This window comes from Lissotriton vulgaris, chromosome 7, assembly GCF_964263255.1.
Source record: "Lissotriton vulgaris chromosome 7, aLisVul1.2, whole genome shotgun sequence".
Taxonomy (NCBI): Eukaryota; Metazoa; Chordata; class Amphibia; order Caudata; family Salamandridae; genus Lissotriton; species Lissotriton vulgaris.
This window is the reverse complement of record NC_141695.1, coordinates 294,693,583-294,699,582: the sequence shown is the minus strand read 5'-3', so window position 1 is coordinate 294,699,582 and position 6,000 is coordinate 294,693,583. Positions and strand designations below refer to the sequence as shown.

The 6,000-nt window shown below is 45.0% G+C and overlaps 1 protein-coding gene across 1 annotated transcript in view; it reads left to right on the top strand.

Moving 5' to 3' along the window:
* The first annotated feature begins 5,860 nt into the window (after positions 1–5,860).
* The window catches only part of ASPDH (aspartate dehydrogenase domain containing), a 186,658-nt gene continuing 186,518 nt past the window's right edge, over positions 5,861–6,000 (top strand). The window contains exon 1 of the mRNA XM_086930103.1: positions 5,861–5,903. The gene's annotated coding sequence lies outside the window, so the exon portion shown is untranslated. The remainder of the gene's footprint in view (positions 5,904–6,000) is intronic.

Sequence of the window (6,000 nt, the reverse complement as noted above, 5' to 3'; positions counted from 1 at the left end):
CTCAACTTTATTGATTTTATCATTCAAAGTGAGGTCAATGGGAGTTGTGGAGCGCCCCAAGAAACTACCACCCTTCTGGGCCTCAATGAGTTTGTTGATATATTCCTCACTATAGAAATTGCAGACCTTAGAAAGGAGATAATAGACGACAAGGCTTTGAACAACGCTAAAGAAGCGTTGGAACGCCTTGAGAAAACACTGAAAGACTTCGATACCTTCACTCAGTCGACTAAATTAGACAAACTAGCGAAGGATCTGAAGTTTTACGATAAGAAAACGGTCTACCCGTATCTGGCAGAGGGTTATTACAAACAGGAGTCCCAGGGGAGGTTCTCAACTAGGGGGAGGGGTGGATACAGGAGGTACACCACCTTTTCCGACTCCTCTGCCACCAGCAACTCAGAAAACGAGCAGGAAAGACCTAGCACCAGCAGCAACTCATACCCTGACTACTCAAACACTTTTTTAGAGGAGGAACAATGGGGAGGTTACCAAGGCAGAGGCCGTCCCTGGGGGAGACCCAGGGGCCGCGGACAATTGAACTGGAATCAAGGAAGGGGTGGAACAGGAAAGAAACAGGTCCACTTCAGACCGGAACAACATGGGGAAATCAGAACCCGGCAGAAACACTACAGGTGGTAGCATTCCAACCTGAAACTAGGCAAAGCAGCTCGATAATAAATCTGTCTACCTATGCCCTGAAACCAGAGGAGTCAAAAATACTTGAAAAGGGCCTCTCGTTTGTCCCCACCAGCCTTCCCAACACATTCAATTTGAAAACTGAGTTGCACCAGTTTTTCAGAAAGGTGAGATTGAAACATCATTTTAACAAAATCCCTTTCAAACCGATATTCAGCAATACCGGTCTACGGCCACCCTCCACCTTTACGCCACCAGCACAAATGATGTCGAATAAAATTCTGGCATTTGAGCAAGTGGTGATGAGAGATATCAACCAGGTGCTAGCTAAAAAGAAATACACAAAATTCAATACCAGCAAGCAAGAGAGACGGGCACTCGAAACACTCAAACAAAACCCTGATATTGAGATCAAACCAGCCGACAAGGGTGGGGCGATCGTCATACAGAGTAGGGATGACTACAAGTCTGAGATAATCTCACAGCTTGGGGTGGAAGGCAACTACAAAAAACTACAGGCAGATCCAACTAAAGAGATAAGCGCTGACATAAAATCTATCACTAGCAAGGCCTTAGAGGATGGTTTCCTAACCAAACATGAATATGAGTTTCTTAACAACAGCCACCCTAGGCTACCCACGATCTACACGCTCCCCAAGGTGCATAAACGGTTAGACAAACCCCCGGGACAACCGATCATTTCTGGCTGTGGTTCAGTGTTAGAACCCCTCTGTAAGTACGTGGATATATTCATAAAACCTATTGCTGAGGCAACCATGGCTTACTTAAGAGATACCATGCAGGTTATACAACTGGTGGATGAGTACCCCTTTGACCGAACTAACAACTTGTTGGTCACAATGGATGTAACCTCACTCTACACCAATATCCCACAAGAGGCTGCACTTGAAGTCATCAAAGGGGTTCTGGATGAGAGGCCGAGACCTTGTCAGGTCCCGACGACTTTCATTCTGGATCTCCTAGAAATTGCCATGAAGAAGAACTTCTTCTACTTTGATGGAGACTACTATGTTCAAACGAAGGGCGTAGCCATGGGGGCAAGTTTTGCCCCGGATCTGGCCATAATCTTCATGAACTCTAACGAACATAACTTTGTACTTAACGGGACCAACCCTTTCCATGACAACATTGTACTATGGCGTCGTTATATAGACGATGTGTTGATGATATGGCAGGGCAGTGAGGAACATTTAAGAAACTTTCACATCTGGCTCAACAGCCGATCCAACGACATCCAATTCTCACTCGCCTTTAGTGATAATAAGATTAACTTTCTTGACATCAGCATAGTTGAAGATGAGGGACACCTGCGAACCACACTCTATAGAAAACCTAGCGAAAGGAACACCCTGCTTCGCTACTCAAGCCATCATCCTCGCAACCTCAGGGATAACCTACCTTACGGGCAATTTCTGAGGTTGCGTAGGAATTGTAGCCGGAAGGTTGATTTCTTCAATGAATCATCGCTATTGATTGAGCGCCTGGCAGACAGGGGCTATCCACGCAGATTGCTCAAAAAGGCCCACAAAAAAGCATGGTTCTGCCACAGGGAATTCCTCCTTGAACCCAAATCGAGAGAGAAGGATACTAACATCAGAATGACCTGTGTTACTACCTTTAACACCAGGAGTAGTGACATTAAGAGAATCATAAACGGCCACTGGCACTTAGTGGCAGATGAGATAGGGATCCCAGACCCTCCGATGCATGCGTTTAGGAAAGGGAAGAGCGTGAGGGACTATGTAGTCCGATCCCTGCTTCACAGCAAACCCAGCAATACACAAACAACCCTTTGGAATACTCCACCAGTGATCGGCCACTATAAATGTGGCTCGTGTAAAGCCTGCCCCATGACTCTGGAAATCAAACAGTGTACGCATAACAACTACACCCACACCATGCGCCAACAAACCAACTGTAACTCGGCCGGTGTTATCTATGCGATCAGATGTCCTTGTGGGTTCCTATATGTTGGCCAGACCATACAGAAGGTTAAAGCTTGTATTCTGCAACATGTAAGCAGAATACGCTGCAAGGTACAGGGCGCCCCCCTGGTGGAACATTTTCTGACCTTCGGTCACCCGCCAGAAAGCATCCGTTGGTGGGTTCTGGAGAAAGTCCAAGTGAATGTAAGGGGTGGGAATTTTGCAAATACCCTTAGCCTCCGAGAATGCAAATGGATGCATATATTTGACACAGTCAACCGGGGTCTGAACGAGTATGAGGAAACAACAAGGCAAATGGCTACCCTGTACAATGGTTAATGTAAACTTGCTGGTTTTACTTGTGTTACGGGCAGTCTTAGGAAACTGTATGTGAATATGTGACCTACATGTATATAATTCTTCCTGCATCTCGTAATTATGTACTGTATAACATATACCCTGTAAATTATTTCTTTTACATACAGTTGTTTCCTTTGTTTACTATGTTTTCCAAACCTCTAATACGCCTGGAGTCTGTCTTCTCTCCAATCCACGTATGTTGCTAGGCAACAGCCCTGACTCTAGCGTGAGTCATAGTGGCGTGCACGTTGCCGTCACGTCCACTACTTAATTTGGCGCTGACTGAGCATCTCTCAGCAGTCGCCAACAGACAGAGCCCCATTGATAGGCCGCGCAGTTCTACTGAGGAGGTATGTTATGGCAATAAGCATCCTTGAGCTTTCCTACTCAACCTCTCTCTTTTTGGACTATTGATCCAGTTAGCTAACTATACACTCTTGCCTACAGACACAGCGTGTATACTGTTCGACCGACTAATCAATTACCATCCATCGCCCTACACAGCGAGGGTAAGTGCAATCAGCGTTTTCTAGCGCTTTTTATGTAATGTCACTGTGTGTAGTACTGTCTCAGTCCAGTCTATGTTTTTCATGTCCAACTGTACTTGAGGAAACACAGCACTGATGGCAATGTGTTTTCATTCTCTCTCCAGTACTCGAGAGCACGTTTGGACGGCTTTCATAAACCGAATTGATCTTTTCGCATAATGGCACTCCATTAAAGGGTGAGTGCCTTTGGAGTACTGTCATTCAGTCCAAAACCTTCATGTTGTTGGTTTGAAATACTTAGCCCTTACATTTTTGTTACAGGTGTCCGCCCACACAGCTGGGGTTACATGAGTATAATGTAACTTAGCTCCTTCCCTTCACCTTCCCGTCCTGATGAAGACCCGTCCATGAGGATATAAACTGCCCTTCGTATCCTTGGGTCGAAACGTCGACAATCTCCCCTGCATTGAGCCTGCATCTCCTATGCCCCTGCCCACTCACCCCCTCTGAAGATACGAAGCTCCGAGCGAATTGATCGCCGCAAAGACAAAAAGATTGACATTTCTTTGCAAAAACTGTTGAGGGCAGGCTCCTATTGAACCAAACCAAGGATTATTTTAGCCTTGGACTCAAAGACAATTGTGTAATCCATCATCCCCCGACCGCTCTGTCCTTTCTCTCTTTCACACGAGCACTGAACTTCTCACTCTATGCACCTTACCCTTTTTTGGTAACCCCTTTGTTTCTTAATAACTGCATATTTATGTACTGCACCATGAGGAGGAATTTTATTGAGAATAAACAGTAGAGTCTTCTCTACTCTACTTTTAAAACGATTGCACATTTCTTTTGTGTGTATACTGGACACCTGTTTGTTTTTGGGCTATTGTGGTTTTTTTTTTTTTCCCTTTTTTGTTTCCAAAATTCTTCATTGCAGGATTGATTTCGCATGTAGAATAAGAATTGAGAAAAATTCTTTGAAATAATATCAAATATTGTGTGTGGAAGTTCACGTCTAGGACCACCATATCTGTAACACACAGGTAAATAACACCGCCATTTATAATGCCAATAATTCCAATTTTGTAGACATGCAGTGCTGGTGGTGTCTTGCTCACTAGGGACCTCTAGGAGCAGCTTGAGGTATTGTGCCTAGACATGCAGTGCTGATTCTTTGCTCACTAGGGAGCACAAGGAGCAGCTTGCGGTACTGCAGCGAGACATGCAGTGCTGGTGCCTTGCTCACTAGGGAATTCTAGGAGCACTTTGCGATACGGCACCTAGACATGCAGTGCTGGTGCCTTGCTCACTAGGGACCTCTAGGAGCAGCTTATGGTACGGCACCAAGACATGCAGTGCTGGTGCCTTGCTCTCTAGGGACCTCTAGGAGCTGTTGCTGTGCTGCACTGGGACATACAATGCTGGTTCCTGGCTCACTACGCAAGAATTTACAATGCACTAGGTCTCGCATTACTGAAGGTATGAGCTTTATTATTTGCAACACCAATACCTGAAACTATAAGTAATGTGTGACCTATTGCATTGCAAATGCTTGTTATCTTTTATGGTTTTTCCAACCTAATCAAGATTGATTCATTGTTTGATTCTAGATGCCCACATTAAACTTCTGGTAAACTTGAACTAGTTTTACCTGTATCTCCTTCCTATACATAGATCCATGCTTGCAATCAGGTTCTCTTTCATATATGCACTTGCACATTACTCAATCATGTATCCAACACCCACCAGTTCGTACGCTCTTCCATGCACTCACTCACCCATTTCTCGCATACATCTCTTGCCACTCACTTACTTATTCTTACATTCACTCAGACATACACCATTCAATGAATAGGCATCAAAAAAGCAGGACCTGTTTTCTTTGTAAACCCACATTTCTTCATGACACTTTGAAGCAAGCTTCTGGTGTCATTTATTCTCCTAGGTTTTAGCTTAGTTTTCAGAACAAAAGTAAAGTTTCCCTGATCTCACTTATTTTTGCAGTACTCTTCCTACACTCTCACTACAGACTCCTCAATCTCCTCTGAAAACATCAGACTCAGTTTCTGATCTTGAATCTACATATTTGTGAATCGCGGCTGTAGCTTGGTGGCATGGCATTCGTTTGCAGTTTTTATATAGCGCGAATTCGACCCGAAGTCATCAGAGCGGTTTACATAAGCACCAGTTGCATTACAAACAGACACATTCATTTTCGCCACGGGGACATCAAGTGATTTGCCCGGAGTCCCAGGATGCTTGAGCCTCCCGCCAGACTCGAACCTGTTCCCCCAGCTTCAAAGTCGGTTGCTCTTTCCCCTGCAGAGAAGCTGTTATTCTCCTGGAATTATATAATTATTAACCACTGACTCCAAAGGCCGCCCTGCTCCTCCCACAATGCTTTGCAGGTCAGTGAAGTGCACTGCCAGAACCGGCAGCAGCCTGAAGTACATACACGCTGCTTCTAAAGGTACGTTTACCACGTTGAGCCTTAAAATCCACCCCTTACATCGCATGGGGAGGTTTGCACAAGAAACCGCTGCGTCTTCGAAAACGGAGAAGAGAGC